Below are 18,064 nucleotides of genomic sequence, written 5' to 3' on the forward strand. Positions count from 1 at the left end.
GCAAGGAGAGTGCAGGCATCGAGCTTTTTTTGGAATCCTGGCTGAGGTGTCTTAGGTAGGTGGTGAAGAAAGCCAGTAGTCTCAGCTTCAAGGGCAAGTGGAGTCTAGAATAAAGGGGCATAGTCTGGTGGTGAGGACAACGGCTAGAGTCAGGCATGGCGACTCAGAAAAGCATCCTGGAGAATGCTTTAGTATGTCAGACTTCGGATGGAGTAATTTTCATCTGAGAACCATATAAATAACAACAGAATAGCAACGTTTACCAGTCTTCGTTCATTTTACAAAAGCATATAGAAGGCTTCATGTGTGTCTGGCCTTGCATTAAGCTCTAGAGGCAGCTGCGATTAGAAGAGCCTGATCTTTTTTTGAACAGTTTATAGTCCAGGGGTGATCTGGAACATCAACACGATGGTCTTCTAAGTTTATTGATGGGTTCCACACAGGTGCTCTGGGCTCATCGGCGGGTACACAACCTAGACTTTAACTGGGAGAAGAGATATCCAAGAAGACTTCCTGGAGGAAGTGGCATTTAAAGGGAGGCCTGTTCAGGAGGGAGAGGCTAGAGTTGAGGGAAATCATCAGGGTCAGATCATAATGGGTTTTATGACAGCCTAGGAGGTAGGTAGTGCTGTCATTATTTTATAGCTAATGCCAGTGAGCTCAGGGGGTAAAGCGACTTGCCCTGAATGAAACAGTGCAGGGGCCAGACCTGGAATTGGATCTAAAATCTATCTTACCACAAAGGTGAAGCTCTTTCCACTTCACTCCTCTCTGTGCTTTTTAATTTGGGAAAAGTTTAATGAGCTAAAATTTGTACCCCCTCAAAATCACGTGTCTGTCTCTAATAGGCCTCTCTGTCCCACTTTGAGCTAAAAGTCATTGCATCCTCTCATGATGAAACAAATTGAAATTTATTTTAAAATATTCTTCACTGATCCTGGTGGAGGCAGCAAATCCCCAAAAACTCAGCTCAGGGCTTCGGCCTAATGCCTCCGTGAGGGAGGCCTTGGAAGAGCCGGGTCACGTCTGTATTCCAAGTGAGAGAGTCTGGAGAGAAAAGCACACAGCAGTTTCTTTCATAAAATTTTAAAAGGACTGGTTTGTTCATGACCTTGGTTGATTAGGGTCAGGTACTTGACATAATAATGCTTAATATATCAGAGAAATCTGTGTTTGCTCGCTGACCCATGCTCCTGATCCGGCTTCCCCAGCTGTAACTTCTCAGGAGTCAGCCCTCTGGAAAAGCAAATCAGTTTGAGCTGGTTTTTTTTTTTCCCCCTCTCTTCCCAGTTTGGTGCAAAATCCAATGTAACTTTGGCATTTAACTACTGATAAGTGAAAATAAAGTTCATTGAAAGTGAGTGTTGTCATAGTTCATAAGAACTCACAGTCCCTGCATCTGGACAGCTGCCTTCTTGGCCAGACGTCCGACGACGGTCTTTCCATTTTATCATAAGGCTTTGGACTTCAGTCACTCTGTTTCCCACCCTGAGGCAGTGCAGATCCTGAATTGTCTTAGACAAAATTGAGAAGCAGTCAAAAAATGCCTTTAGGGCTGTCAAACTCCCCTTTTTCCCTCTCGCATGGAGTTTCACACTCAGTGGCTTAGATGCCCAGCATGCCATGATCTTTTTCTCCTTCCGTTAAAATGATGACCAGGAAAGAATCTGAAGCGTAGTCATTGGAAGGGAGGAAGGAGTAATTATGGCAACGATAGCAACTAACACTTAGATAGCACATACCATGGCTAAGACACATGATTCTAAGAGTTTCATGTACATTGACTCACAAGTTGCTCCAATAACTCTACGCATTAGAGAATATCATTATCTCCTTATGACACAGAGAGGTTAGTGTTACTTATTTAAGGTCATATAGAAGGTTGTAGAGACATGATTTGAACCCAGCAAGTCTGGGTTCAAATGTACTTAACCATTATATTTGAGCATGATTAGTTGGCCAAGATGTTGCAAGCACTGTGCTAGATACTGTAATGTGTTATATTACTTAACATTCTTAATATACTTAATATATTACTTAACTAGCCTTCGATAAAGGTTTTAAAACCTCATTTTACAAATAGCAAGACAGAGAGGATAAATGATTCGCTAGGATTTCATACCTAATAAGTGTCAGGGCAGAAATCTAAATTATGATCTGAATGAGTGCAAATTCCACATTGTTTCCACCTGAGCATTTCGGGATCCAGAACATCAATCCCAGGGTAAGCGTCACTCTCTTTAGATATGGCTCTCACCTGAAACCTCAGCACTTCAGGAGGCTAAGGTGGAAGGATTGCTTGAGGCCAGGAGTTCAAGACTAGCCTGGTCAACATAGAGAGACCATGTCTCTACAAAACAAAAATTTACAAGAAAATTAGCCAGTCAGAGTGGTGTACACCTGTAGTCCCAGTCACTCAGGAGGCTGAGGTAGGAGAATCACTTGAGTCCAGGAGTTTGAGGTTGCAATGAGCTATGATTGTGCGCCCCTGCACTCCAACCTGGGCAACAGAGACCCTGTCTCCAAAAGAAAAAAATGTATCAGAGCATTAAGTTAGACGATAGGAGCTATGATCATTTGGGGTACACCTTTGAGTAGCGACCAGTATGTAGGAGAAACATACTATTTGGTGAGGGAGGGATGGGTGATGAGAGTTTCTTGGCCCTAGAAATTACACTCCGTAGGCTGGTGTCTACTTAGCCATGCTAGCATGCTAGCCTCACGTAGAAGCTTTTTCTCTGCAGTTCTAGCCGACTATATTTGACTGGCCTCACCCCGATAGTTCACAGCCTCCCCACCCCCAAGTCACCATATCTGAAATTAAACTTGCTTTCCTTATATTCCCATCTAGGGTTAACAGTGTTGCCTAAGGTTCAAATACCCCTTCTCCTTCACCTGCCACATTGAATCAGTCCCTGAGGTCTATAGATTCTGCCTCTTACAAACGTTTCTAGTCTATTCTCTCATGCCTCATCGCTCACACTGACTTTGTTTAGATCATTCATCATCTTTTGCCTAAATTATTGTACTTGTCTCCCAAGTGGCCTCCTTACTCTGAGTTTTTCTCTCCTCTACTCCATCCATCATACTGCCCCTTGTGTAATTGCTTTAATATGAAAATCTGATCATGTCACTTCCTTGCCCAAAATCTGTCCATTGCAGGCCCCTAGCACTTACATAATATTTCCTCCAACTGCATGCTAAGGGCTTCAGTGATGTACTCTTGGGACTGATGGTATCATCAGAAATTTAAAAAAAAATACTTTAATTTCAAGGACAGCTTAAAATGTAAATAGAAGCATTTTCTAGATCATTGGATGACTGTATAACCAAATGCTGCCAGTTGATTTGTCTTTACAACTGCCTTTGCATTTAAAATTACCCTGGAGACAGGCTGGGCACAGTGGCTTATGCCTGTAATCCCAGCACTTTGGGAGGCCAAGGCGGGTGGATCACCTGAGGTCAGGATTTTGAGACCAGCCTGGCCAACATGGTGAAACCCGTCTCTACTAAAAATATTAAAATTATCTGAGCATGGTGGCATGTGCCTATAGTCCCAGCTACTCGGGAGGCTGAGGCACAAGAATCACTTGAACCCAGGAGGTGGAGGTTGCAGTGAGCTGAGATCACTTCATTGCACTCCAGCCTGGGTAACAGAAAAAACAAAAAAAAATTACCCCGGAATCAAACTCAACATATAGACAAGGGAAGTGCTGGCCATGTGACATCACCACAGCCTCTTTGAATGGTTGGCTCCATGCTAGTTTGACTAGGGAGAAGTGAGATTACTGAGTCATCGCTCAGCACATCACGGAGACAACCTGCATTGAAAATATTCCACATGCTTATAGTCAGTACCACATTCCTGGGCAGCGGACATTTTGTTTCAGTAATATTCGTTGCATTAAATGAATTTTGTTAATTTGCATTTAATTGGTTTTACATTATAATTATTTTGGATTTATAATTGCCTAAGATATACACATTGGGAAGTTGTACCCCATTGTTAAACTAAATTTTGTCTGAGAATGCCTCCCCAACTTGAGTGCCTAGGTAACAAACTACAACCTAACTTAGTACATACACAAACTGAAAGCCTAACTAGGAGTAAAGTCTCAGCCAATCACAGGCTACCAACTGATCAGGCCATGTGCAAATGAGGCAACCACTGAGCTGTAACCAATCAAGCTGTTTCTGTATCTCACTTCTGTTTCCTGTCCATAAGGCTGCCCGTCCAATCTTGTGGACTGAGTTCTCTGAACCTCTTCTGCTTCCGAGGGCTGCCTGATTCACAAATTGCTTATTGCTCAGTTAAACGCTGTTAAATTTAATTCATGTAAAGTTTTTTTTAACATGTTTTATATTTGCATATGTTTAAATAATATAGTAAAAGTGAGTTGTCAATGCCAATAATGTTTAATTAAATTCTTTTAAAAATACAGTTTCCCATGCCAAAGTCCGGGAAATCCTCACCTGACCAGTAGGATCAAGTGCGAACTCCTCAGAGTGGCATATGAGGCCATTCTGCCCTGTCCGCACCACCCTCCAGCCTCATTTCCTGCATCTCTCCCAAAGGCTGCTCCTCTTCACTGGAGTAGAGCTTCTGGACGGACAGTAGGGACTCTTTCTTATTCATATTTGTACCTATGGAACCTATCAGTGAGTGTTTACACAATACATCAATCCTGGAATAAATGAATGAACATGTGATGGAAGCCAGGAGGAAAAGGAACAAGGCTCTTTGGCAGACCATTTAGCCAACTCCTAACATTACTGGAAATAATAAAGTTCCTTGCATAACCCCAGGCTGGGACTTTCCAGCCTCCCCTACCTCAGCCACAATTCTATTCTAGAATAAGTTATTTACAGGCAGAGAGAGAGAGAGAGAGCCAGAGAGAGAGAGAGACAGAGAGATAGAGAATGAGAGAGAGACAGAGAGACAGAGTGTATGAGCTGAAGCTAACACTCAAAGGAGGAAGGTCAGATGCAGCCTGTATTCTGAGAGGAGGATTCATCTCCCCACAGCATTTTCAACTGGGGAATTCTCAGAGGATCAAAGAGAGACTCTGTCCACACTGCCACCCGTCCCCTCTGCAGCCTATGGACTGCTCCCCTCCCACCCGTTTTTAGCTTCCCAAGGAGGGATGATTCACTTAAACAGACTGTTATGTGTACTTTATTTTTAGTCCAGAAAGTATTTGTTTTCAATGTTTGTGTATGGGAATGTGAGTTCAGATCAGCTGATGTGGCAGTGAGCATGAGTAACTTAGCAAGCAAAGCCACACAGCTTATTATGATCTCCAAGGCCCATGTCAGTTCCAAACTGCTATGCTCATAGTACTTACTGGGGGACAGTCAACTGAAGTGGTCCCTATTCTGCTCTCATTCTCATATAGAGGATATGGATGTGCTGTTTAGCCAGCCTGATCCCTTAAAAAGGAAGACTTTTCTTCCTTCCTTTCTTCTTTGCCTCCTTCCTTCTTGTCATTGTTCAATAATTGCCTCCAGTGACAAGCTTGTCCGGCCTTTGACCCTGATCCAACACAATAAAATTATAAAATAAGTTATTCTGTATCTGCAGAAAGCTTTACATATGGACAATGAAGTTGTAACAAGAAGGGTGTCAGCCATGGATCTTTCCACATAAACTTGGCTTTTAATAGTGCATTTGGAGACAAGGAGACCTGGGTCCTCCCAGCTCTGTGACCAGGAACAAATCATTCACCTGTTTTGACCTTAGATTCCTCCTCTACAAAATGATGATGGAAAAATACCTGCTCTTTTTTTTTTTTAACATGAATTTCAGTGATGAGGATTGAAATTAAAATGAGATGATTTTGGTAAAAAAGCTTTGTCAACCGTATAAAGTACTAAGCTAATCTAAGGTGGGGTAATTGTTCTTAGCATGCCTTTCCCCTCATTAGAACCATTGCATCCTATATATGTGAAAGTAATTTTATAATAGGGCATTAGCTTTGTACTGTTTAGCAGCCATGATGGACACCCTTAATCCTTCTGCCAGACAAATGTACTGAGAGAGAACTGGGCCATGGCAGGGGTGCATCAGGACAGAGGCAGGCCACCACCACTGCTTGGAAAGCAGGTCAGAGGGCGCGTGCTGTGGGTGGAGAGGGTCCCAGTGTGGAAGGCTGTCTTTGTATTGTGTGTTGAGCGCTAAGGATAGATGGAAAGCATTTAAATGCAAGATGATTAAGCTTGCTGGTGTCCCCTTGCCTGATATGGATGGGACTTCCCTTCCCATGGATGGTCATTGTTCAAAAGAATTGAATAAATTCCCAGGGATTTTTGGTCACTTTAATTATATTCTCTCACTGCACTCAAATGGTAAAACAAAGCCATTCTCTGCCTTTTGTGAGCTGTGTGTAAACACCCCACTTTATCTATCTATCTGTGTATCTATCTATCTACTCTATTATCATTTTATTGTGGTATGATTAACATGTAAAACATGTACATATTTAATGTAAACAACTCAGTGAGTCTGGGGATAAGTGTCTACTCATAAAACCATCAAGCCTGTAGATATAAACAATCACCTCTCAAAGTTCCCTCCCATGCATTTGTTATTATTATTATATTGTGGTAAGAACACTCAATATAAGATCTACTGTCTTAGAAAATTTCAAGTATACAATATCATATTGTTAGCTGTAGGCACTACATTGCACAGTAGATCTCCAGAACTTATTCATCTTTCATAAGTGAAATTTTATACCCTTTGACCAACACCTCCCCATGTCTCCCTCCCCCCAGCCCATGGGAACCACTATGTCTCTGCTTCTGTGAGTGTGACTATTTTAGAGTCCACATATAAGTGAAATTATACAGTATTTTTCTTTTTGTGTCTGGCTTGTTTCATTTAAATAATGTCTTCCAGGTCCATCCATGTTGTCACAAATGACAGGGTTTCCTTCTTTTTAAAAGCTAAATCAAATTCCACTGTGTATAAATACTACATTTTCTTTATCCATACATCTGTTTTGGACACTTAGGTTGATTCCATATCTTGGCTATTGTAGATAGTGCCGCAATGAACATGGGAGTCCAAATATCTCTTTGAGTTACCAATTTCATTTCCTGGTCATATGGTAGTTCTATTTTTAGGTTTTTGAGAAACCTCCATCCTATTTTCCATAAGGGCTATACCAATTTACATTCCTACCAACAGCACACTAGGGTTTCCTTTTCTCCACCTCCTCACCAACATTTGTTCTTTTTAATCACCCGACTTTAAAACCACAGTGATAACTTGGTGAGTTTGTTAGTTCTTTAATGCCTGCCCCTCCCTGCCTGCCTTCTGGCATGTCACCCGCATGCAGAAATGCATGTGGGGGAGGACGTGTTAGTGCTTCAATATGGAAATAAAAGATCTTTTCCAATGATACAGATATCTTCCTTGTTCCCTATCTCCTTTCCTTTAGAAAATGCTCATATCCTCTTCAAGAGATAAAACCTACACTATTCATGATGGGACAGCACTTTTCTCAGTGCCATCTTGAGCCCCATATTCGGGCTACTCATTCATTCGTTCATTTATTCATACATCCGGTACACAGCGATAGAGGTCCTACTATGTGTCAGACACTATTTGAAGTGCTTGTAATAAAACAGTGAACAAGAGAGACAGGGTCCCTGCTTTTATGGATCTTATCTATCTGTGGAGCAAAAGGACATAATGAATATTCAAATAAACAAGTACATGGAAAGACAGCTTTGGATGGTGATGAGTGCCATGAGTGAAATACAGCGACATGATAGAGAATGACCAGGGAGGGGACTATCTGGGAAGGCCTCTCTGGGGAAGCTGCATTTCAGCTGAGACCTGGGAAGAAGGAGGAGCCAGCCATAGACAGGTCTGGGACAGAGCATTCTGTGTTAAGGGAACATCAAGCGCAAGGGTGAAAAGGCCTCTCTAGCTTGCTGGGAAGCCAAACTTTGCTTTGCTGAAGTTGACAGCAGCTGGGTGTCCAGATGGGTAGTCCAGTTTTCTACTCTCTAAACCATATCACCAGTGAGTGCTCACAGGTTCAAGAACATAGGCTATCTGCTTCTCTCCTAACTGCCCCCTTTTACAGGATTCTCTCCAGTGAAGAGAATAACATAGATTGTAAAGCTGGTTTTAAGTCACCACCTTTGCGCAATTATCTCGATTTCTCTCTTAAGCCTCTAAAGCCTTTGCTGTGATATGCCTACAGTACTTACTGAAGCCAAAAGTAGCACACAATTATTCCCCTTAAGTAGTACTAATAGACATATTGACTTTCAAATCTTAAGACACTGACCTTAGTTTGGGGCCTGATAGTGGGACTGATGTAAAGTCCATCTAAGAAAGGATACCTGGGCTGGGCGTGGTGGCTCACGCCTGTAATCCCAGCACTTTGGGAGGCCGAGGCAGGTGGGTGACCTGAGGTCAGTAGTTCAAGACCAACCTGGCCAAAATGGCGAAACCCCGTTTCTACTAAAAATACAAAAAATTAGCCAGACATGGTGGCGTGCACCTGTAATTCCAGCTACTGGGGAGGCGGAAGTGGGAGAATCACTTGAACTCAGGAAGTGAGGTTTCAGTGAGCCGAGACTTTGTCCCCCCCCCAAAAAAAAAAGTAGAAAGGACACCTGTGTAGGGGTGAGCAGACCAGCCTCCTGGTGTTCACAGATGAGCTTAATCAAGGAGAATGGGGGATGGAGCAAAACCCCTTTACAAATCAACAACATCAGAGAAAGAGAAGCAGACTTCAGATAGAGAAGTTATTTACTAGGTGTTAAGAGCTATCCGTCCTCTTGTAGAACAACCTATGAGTTAGTTTTTGTGAAAGTTCTTCCAGACACCTGAGGGAAATTGTCCCCCCTCTATTCTTTTTCCCTTATGTGCCCATCATCTCTGAAGTATTTGAAATACACAGTGCTATGGTTCCATTCTGTCCCCACCCAAATCACATCTCAAATTGTAATCCCCACGTGTTGGGGGAGGAACCTGGCAGAAGGTGATTGGATCATGGGGGCCATCTCCCCTTTGCTGTACTCATGATAGTGAAGGACTTCTCATATCTGATGGTTTAAAAGTGGTATTTTCCCCCTACTCTCTCTCTTAACTTCTGCCATATAAGATATGCCTTGCTTTCCCTTCACTTTCTGCCATAATTGTAAGTTTCCTGAGGCCTCCCCAGCCATGTGGAACGGTGAATCAATTAAACCTTTTTCTTTATAAATTACCCAGTCTCAGGTAGTTCTTTATAGCAGTATGAAAATGACTAATACACACAGTGATCACTTTTTATCACATAATTAAATTTAAGAAAGTAGTAAATAGAAGAAAATACTCTGTAACTCATATCAAACAACGTGAGTATTGCTTGTACCCCAAATTTCTGGGCCAACTCATTTCTAGAGTCTTATTCATCCCCCAAGTAATGCTATGGATCTTCCTGCCTCTTTGTTTAAAACCCATCCCTGAAGTCCACCCAAGAGGTTGACTTTGATCTCCAAGTTCTGTGCCACATACATCTCCATTAGAATGTTGCTCATTTCTCCTTCAGGGCTAACCTTTGCATACAGCATTCATTTACTCATTTAAGACATTTTTATTAAGCATCTACTATGAACCTAGACTGTAATCAGTTTGGGGGATACAAGTTTATTCATCATTATGGACAAAGCAAACCTGGTTCTGGCTCACGTGGAGCTTGAAGTTTACTGAGGAACATAGACAAATAGGAAAGAGTAACGTGGGGTGACAAGTACTTTGACAGAAGTTAAACAGAAGTCATAGGGAGCACAGAGTTGAGAAATGAGGAATGCTACTCTCCCAAAGAAAGCCAGAAAGACCTCTCTGCCTCTGCTGGTCTCAGGTCTCATCTTCTAGGTATTTCCACTACCTTTTTATCCTCTTTCCTGCCTCTGGAGAGCCAAAGGCCACAAGGTGCAACTGCACCTTGACTTTCAGCCACATAACCAGTTAGAAGTCATTTTCTTTTTACCCTTACTGTCTGGCAAGTCCCTGTTCTGCATCATTTTTGCCAAACCAGGTTTTCCTCCTAACCTCCTTTGGCCACAGCCTCCTCTTGGTCCACAACAAATGACCAAGGGTTTCCTATTGACAGGAACATAGGGCTACTATCTCAGTGGGACAAGGATTTAGGGTCATTGTCCCAGGAGTGATGATGCTTCATGCTCCTTGTGACATATCTAGGTTAAGGGCTTAGGAGAAGACTTTTGTGGTTGTGGGGAGAGTTTTCTCTCTAAAACTAACAAGACTGTAAGGGAATACCATCAGCTCCTGAGGCTTCATTAGAGCTGAGATCTAACCAGAGGATATAGGGTGGAACTAATGATATTAAATCAACTATTCAAATGAAGAATTTGCATGCATTTCCAAGCAGGACCTGGTATACCTGCTAGAATTTTAATAATTTAAGCTGTGGACTTCAGCATTTTTATTACACATTAACTGACTACACTGGGTAGGAAATATACATCAGTAAATTCTATTGGATACTTCCGGGGACGAGGTGAGAGTTTCAAGATGAACAGTGTTTATTTCTGTACCAACAACCACAGCTCTTCTCTTATTCTTTGTGACTCTTATTCAACCCACATCACAGAAAATGAAGTAACAAGATCACACATTCGTTGTATTCTATGGACCCTCTCTTTCACAGAATGATTACATTACCAGGTCACCCACTGGCTACCCACTGACTTGAGACTGACAATTCATTAGGCTTTTTTTTTTTTTTTTTTTTTTTTTGAGAGGGAGTCTTGCTTTGTTACCCAGGCTGGAGTGCAGTGGAGTGATCTCAGCTCACTGCAACCTCCGCCTCCTGGGCTCAAGCGATTCTTCTGCCTCAGCCTCTTGAGTAGCTAGGACTATAGGTATGCATCACCACGCCCAGCTAATTTTTGTATTTTTAGTAGAAATGGGGTTTCACCATGTTGGCCAGGTTGGTCTCGAAATCCTGACCTCAGGTGATCCACCCGCCTTGGCCTCCCAAAGTGCTGGGATTACAGACATGAGCCACTAAGCCCAACTGAGCTGATATTTTTATTATCTTTTTTTTCCAGTTGAGAAGCCTGAGCCTCAGAGGGTAAGTGACTCCTCTCATTTATGCCGCTGGCGTCTGGTGAGGCTTGGTCTCAGCATTCAGGTATGCAGATGGGTATGTCTGTGGTAGGGAATAGAAGTCTGTTCTTAATGTTCTGCTGACTGCTCAGTGCTTTATGATGAGCCCAAGTCATCTGCCTTGCATCAATTTTTCCTCCATTCTTCTAATGTTTCTCTTTAGATAGAGCAAATTTATTCTTTTGTTCACCAGCTGGTCCTTTTACCTTTGAGGAGGTAAAAGAAGTAGGTTTCCAGCAGAGGAAGAGGGAGTATGAATGAAGGTCACGGGAGCATAGAGCAGGAAGAAATGGTCCCAGTGGAGTTGCCTAGTGGCCATCTAGGATGAGAGGCAGATTCGTAGAATCTGTCTTCAACGCAAGGTGAGGCTGTGCCCATGGGAAGGAAAGAAATGGCACGGAGGGTGAGCAGCCTCCCAGAATACACCTGGGCCCTGCTCATGGTCACTGGTTAGTTGGAGCCACATCTGGGTCTGAGATTCGGTCTGTACACAAGATTGCTGTGATGGATGTAATTCATTTCATCACATCCTATTTTTATCACAGCAGTATCAAGAAAATGAACACACAAAGCTAGATCACCATGGAGAGCAGGCAGTTTAGATGTATTTATTTGTTTCTTTCCTCTGTATTTTTAATGTTTTGCTTGATTTCTCTTCATTTGAAGTTGCTCCTCTGATGTTACAGAGATAACATTTGCCTGATGATCTCAATCAGAAAGTGGTCACAGGAGTAGCATTCCACAGGACACTGAGCATTCGCTCTTGGGAGCACATCTTTGCACAAGGGCAAAGGAAAGGGCAGCCAAGGCCGGGGCGAAACGCAGCGCCCTCAGCTTTGAGAAGGAAGCATAGGGAGAGCGCCCTCTTGTGGAACTTGACTCACTGTCTAATCTGCCTAGTAACAGGCTCTCTTTCGTAGCTCTTTATACCAACGGATATATTTTTTCCCCATGGATTTGTGTTTGAAGGTATTCTTAGAAAATTCTGAGTACAACTCTCGGTTGCTTTTCATAACCACGAAGAACTGACAATCTGAAGTCAATGTGCAATTCAAAAGGTGGCATTTTTTTTTAAGAGAGCCAGATTAACTGTGAATTACCTCCCAAATTGGCATGTTGGGTAATTATTTTCATATTTTGGTGCAGAGCCTTTCAAAATATGGGTTTTGCAATTACGTTAAACAAAACAAAAAACTACTTCTCTCACCTGTGTAGGATTTAAGCAAAGCCCAGGCAGTTTGGGGTTATTTTTAGTCCTGATTAATTATTCAGCCAAGATAATTCCATGTTCAGCAGCTTATTTGGAAGAGACATGACAGCTGGGCTCTCAAGTCAGCCTCAGGTCAAAGCCGACATCTTCATAGCAAAACCGTGCTCTCCCCACATTTTGGGGAGAGGGCAGTGGGTTGCATTTTCTGTGACACTGGTGTCAGCTTTGCCAGCCTGGAGCCGGTGAGTGGAGGGAGAAACTGCTGATTCAGGGGACTTCAGACACGGCCGATTTCACAGCAGCGAAAATAGGTCACTAATGACACGTGGCAATGAGCCAATAAACTGCGGCCAGGAGCTTGGAAGGGTCTGCTGGTGGCAAGATCTGTTTCACTAGAACTCCAGAAAGAAAGCAATCTGCTTTAATTTGTTTAAAACAACCATAGGGTTGTAGAACTCAGAGGCCAAGATTGTGATCTCGTTTCTCCTTGCCTTTATGCTCCTAAGCATTCAAGTTTATTGTTTCGGTTTATCCCTTTTCCATTCCCATGAACTGAAATAACTGGAGCTCCTGCTTCTTTTTTGAATAGTCAAGCTCATGTGATTCTTTTTTCCCTTCAAGTGCCAGGGGGGAGAATGAAGACGATATGGGTTGACTCTGTGTCCCCACCCAAATCTCATCTTGAATTGTAATCCCCACGTGGTGGAGGGAGGGTCCTGATGGGAGGTGATTGGGGGCTATTGGGAGGATCATGAGGACGGTTCCCCCATGCTGTTCTCGTGATAGTGAGGGAGGGCTCGCGAGAACTGATGGTTTATAAATGGCGGTTTCCCCTGTGGCTCTTTCTCCTGCTGCCATGAAAGACGTACCTTGCTTCCCGTTTGCATTCTGCCACAATTGTAAGTTTCCAGAGCCCATGTGGAACTATGGGTCAATTAAACCTTTTTTCTTCATAAGTTACTCAGTCTCGGATGTGTCTTCATAGCAGTGTGAGAACAGACTAATGCATGCGACAATGATGATATTATCCTTTCTGATTCCCTCGTGTTGATGCTGATGTGACTCTGGTCGGTTTAGTCCATACCATACTGATCTTCATAAAACCATCTCTGTGATTTGGGAATGGTGTCATGTGTTGCCATTATGTGAGAAAATAGTATTTTTACTTCATTTTGGGTGGTCACTCTGGATTGATGTTTCCCATTAATATCCTGAAAGGAGAAGGGGGGATCGTAGAGAAGAATGCTGGGAATGGCTAATCACCCTCCATATTGGCCTGGTGCGATTCAGAACAGAGCTTAGACCAGAGATTCCCAAACCAAAGTGAGCCTCAGCATTCCTGGGAGGGCCTGTTAAAAACTAGGTGGCTGGGCCTCACTCTCTTATTCTGATTCATTAGGTTTGTACGAAAAGCCCAAGTATGTGCATTTCTAACAAGTTCCCAGGTGATGCTTGTGCTGCTGATCCAGGGACCTGCATAAACCTGAAGTGCTGGCTTAGGCAGGTCAGCAGTGGCCTCAGCACTTCCCCACATAAGCAATTTCCCCATCCTAGAGCTTCCTCCACACTGCAGACGGTTTAAGGGTAGAGACCATTTCTCATTCATCTTTAAATTTCCAGACTCCAGCATAGTGCTTGACACAGATGTGTTAAATAGTTGTTGAATTAATCAATGACTGAACTCTATCAGCTGATCTTCTTAGAATTTCTTACTTGAAGTGGGTAATCAGAGATGTTTTACTGAAGCTCTGGAATCACCTTAAATAGGACATTGGTTGCATTGAATGTAAATGATGAAATCACTGAAATTAATATTTAAAAAGACAATGGGCCTGGTGCGGTGGCTCACACCTGTGATCCCAGCACTTTGGGAGGTGGAGTGGGGTGGATCTGGAGGTCAGGAGTTCGAGACCAGGCAACATTGTGAAACCCTGTCTCTACTAAAAAATAGACAAATTAGCCGGGCATGGTGGCACACACCTGTAGTCCCAGCTACTTGGGAGGCTGAGGCAGGAGAATTGCTTGAATCCAGGAGGCAGGGGTTGCAGTGAGCCGAAATCATGCCATTGCACTCCAGCCTGGGCAACAGAGTGAGACACCATCTCAAAAAACAAAAAAACAAAAAACAGCAGAGTAAGGATAAATAAGGCAATATGCTCTCCTAAGGGTTTCTCAGGTTGAACGAAAGGAGCTAGGTTTTAGGAAGAAGCTGGGCAGAGGAAAACTGGGCCTACCAAAGCGAACAAGGTGTTTTACCACCATTTGTAATAAGAGACAGAAACCTTCTGCAAGAAGTGTATTAAGAAGATGACCTGGCACCTTTCCCCTGGAGGGTTCCATGCACTGAACCTCACAGGGCAGGGTAAGACATAGTTCTTGTGTCAAAGGAGAGTTTTTGGCATGGTTTGTGACTTGGGGACTATGTAATATGTTGGCAACAAGTATGGAAATCCTGGAGATGAGCTTCTAGGACTTCTCCAATCTGTGTCTTCATTCTTTTATTTGGATGGGAACAAAGGGAAGAATGGAGTTTGAGTCTGGTTTGGTTGGAACCTTCCATCCCTCATGACCTTGTGGCTGCCTTAGCATGTGCCCTTTCCATGTGTTGCTGGGCATTTTCTGGCATGCCTCTTTTGTTTTTTTTTTTTGTGGGTTTCTTTTTATCATGCTATCCTTCTGCTTGGAATGTCTCTCTCTACTGTCCAACCAGCCTAATCCTGGATAATTCAGACTTAACCATTTATAACTTCCCCTAGCAGCTACCTCTCCCAGGAAGTCTCTTTAGGTGTCTGTTCTCTGTGTTCTTATAATACCCTATGAATACTTCAATCACTCTTTCACTTATTCATTCAACAGTTATCTATTGAGTGCCTAATAGGTGCTAGGCATAGTGCTAGTCATTGGGGATATAAAGATGGACATGACATAGCTCTTGTCCTTAAGTAGCTCATTGCCTAGTGAGAGGATATAAATAGTTCAACAAGTAATTACAATACAAGTGCAAAGTCCTCAGATAGGAGTAAGCACTGATGCTATGGAAATACCTAGAAAGGATGCCTAACTTTAACTTGAGATGTCAAGGAGCATTTTCTAGATTAGCAGCCCCCAACTTTTTTTGGCACCAGGGGCCAGTTTTCTGGAAGACAATTTTTCCACTGATGATCAAGGGGAGGGATGGTTTCAGGATGAAACTGTTCTACCTCAGATCATCAGGCATTAGATTCTCATAAGGAACATGCAACCTAGACCCCTCACATGCACAGTTCACAATAGGGTTCACGTTCCTGTGAGAATCTAATGCCACTGCTAATCTGACAGGAGGTGGAGCTCAGTGGTAATGCTCACCTCCTGCTGTGCAGCCTGGTTTCTTTTCTTTCTTTTTTTTTTTTTTTTTTTGAGATGGAGTTTCACTCTTGTCACCCAGGGTGGAGTGCAGTGGCACAATCTCAGTTCACTGCAACCACCGCCTCTCAGGTTCAAGTGATTGTCCTGCCTCAGCCTCCCAAGTAGCTAAGATTACAGGCGCCTGCCATCACGCTCAGCTAATTTTTCTCTTTTTGGTAGAGATGGGGTTTCATCATGTTTGCCAGGCTGGTCTTGAACTCCTGACCTCAGGTGATCCACCCATCTCTGCCTCCCAAAGTCCTGGGATAATAGGCGTGTGCCACCGCGCCCACTGTGCAGCCTGGTTTCTAATAGGACACAGACTGGTACTGGTCCATGGCCTGGGGGTTGGGAACCCTTGTTTTAGATAAAGAAATACTTTACTCAAGATCTAGCAGGTTGAATAGAATTTAGCCAGACAAAGAGATGGGAGAAGAGCATACCAATGAGGAGAAGCTTTTGCAAAGCTTATTATTTGTTTATATGATCAGTTGAAGACCGTAGACTTTGGGGGCTGAGACTGTGTTTTATTCCTTAGTCTAGCCCTAACTCATAGAATCATACCTGGCATACAGTAGATGTCCAAGGAAAAATTTCTTGAATGTGTGAATGAATGAATTAGCTTCTGCTGCAACGGGTGCTGAGGGTACTAACCAGTAACCTCAGAAGGTGATGATTCTTAAAAAGTGAACCTTTGTTGGCTCAATGGCTCTCTATTCTAATTCTTTTATGCCCTTCCTATGTGCTTATCAGTTGGTTAGCAGACATTAAAATTGCGTGGGCTCTATGTGCAGGTTCATTTCATGTTCTGAGTACGATTGCTGATACGATTTCCATGCAGCAGCAAAATGCTCCAACCCAATGCTTTGAAAACAAATGTGCAAATTCCAAAAAGAGGATTAATGCAAACAAGGTTAGAACCGACTGAGCATTTTAACACTGCATGAAATATAAACACATCAAACTGTGTTTTCAGAAACAGACTTCTTTTTTTATGATTGGAAAAATACTGCTTTTGTTGATGGCTCCATCGTCAGTTGCCTCTCAAAGTGTGTTCTGCTGTTAATGGAACAGTGAGGCAGGTCTGCAGGCCCACGTGTCTACCCACTCATTGTCAGTGAGCACTGGATTTCTGAATCACCTGGGAAAATGGGAAATGATTAACTCAAAGCAAAAAAGGTGACTTACATTTTCTGAATGAATGATAGTGATTGAAGTGCTAACGCCTAAGAGATTTGCAGAGGAGTTCATGCAAGGGGTAGAGAGCGTCCCTGTGTTCTTAGGAGTTGCTTTAGTGATAGAAGCCCTGGCTCAGAGTGGGGGAGGCAAAGCAGGCAAGAAGCAGTGAGTGGGAGAATTGAATACCTTGATTGGAGAATCCTTGTGCTGCTCCTTTATGCCCTGATTGTGTGGGCTGACATCTGGCTGCAAATAGATGCTCAACAAAGGATCATGGCTAACTGCGGCTCGTAACAGTGCTTTGAAACTGAGTGCACATTAGAATCACACTGCAGAGTTTTAAAAAAATATCAACCCTAGGGCTTCATCCCAAGAGTTCCTGATTTAATTGGTGTGGGATAGGACCCAGGCATCAGCATCTTTTTAAAAGCTCCCCAGGTGCTTCTATTTGAAAGCCAGGATTGAGACTAATTGTTTGTAGTGGATTAGGAGAGCCTCTTGCCAGCCAAGGAGTGGCTCCTTCACTATGAGCGATCCCTTGTCATGATCTCTCTTCCAGGACAAGAGCAGAGAAGGGAGAACAAGAAAAGGGGAGTAATTAAGGGTTTAGTGTGATTCTTTTAAAACCCTAGTCCAGAGAGGCTTTGAGAAACACAGGTTACATCCACACTGATTGATCTTGTTATCCTTGAAATCGAAAAGAGAATATGGAGAATAATGAAGAGTTGGCAACATTTTAAAAAATGATGTGGCGATGGGTTATTGGCAAGGTACTTCCAGAAGGTCTTAAAATATGTTTGGCAAGAAACTCACTGATCAGATGAAGGGACCCGTAAAGTGAAATTTGAAGGGAAATAAAGATACTGAGGGAAGTGGGGAGAGGAACTGTGGAACTAGAGATCAAGGAATAAACTGCTATATGATTCACTTGAAAAACAAGGGAGGCCTCTCTGAGATCCCCAGGGGAGACAAGGAAAAGGTACAGGGATAATGCTCACAGGTATGGATGGTGACTAATGTTTCATAATTTCAGTTTAGAGAACTTAATATAATTTTTTTCAATTTATTATTTTAAGTACCACCAACACTGTTAGGGTGAGACTTATAAGTGGAACCCTCCACCAGAGTTCTGCCCTCCAGTTACAGATTTCCAG

At 42.9% G+C, this 18,064-nt stretch overlaps 1 long non-coding RNA gene across 1 annotated transcript in view; it reads left to right on the forward strand.

Annotated features, from left to right (window-relative positions):
- The first annotated feature begins 12,443 nt into the window (after positions 1-12,443).
- LOC135966264 (uncharacterized) overlaps positions 12,444-18,064 on the forward strand; it is a 46,829-nt gene continuing 41,208 nt past the window's right edge. The window contains exon 1 of the long non-coding RNA XR_010579489.1: positions 12,444-13,246. This is a non-coding gene — a long non-coding RNA (uncharacterized lncRNA). The remainder of the gene's footprint in view (positions 13,247-18,064) is intronic.

The sequence above is a fragment of the Macaca fascicularis genome, chromosome 11 (genome assembly GCF_037993035.2).
Source record: "Macaca fascicularis isolate 582-1 chromosome 11, T2T-MFA8v1.1".
In the NCBI taxonomy this organism is placed as follows: domain Eukaryota; kingdom Metazoa; phylum Chordata; class Mammalia; order Primates; family Cercopithecidae; genus Macaca; species Macaca fascicularis.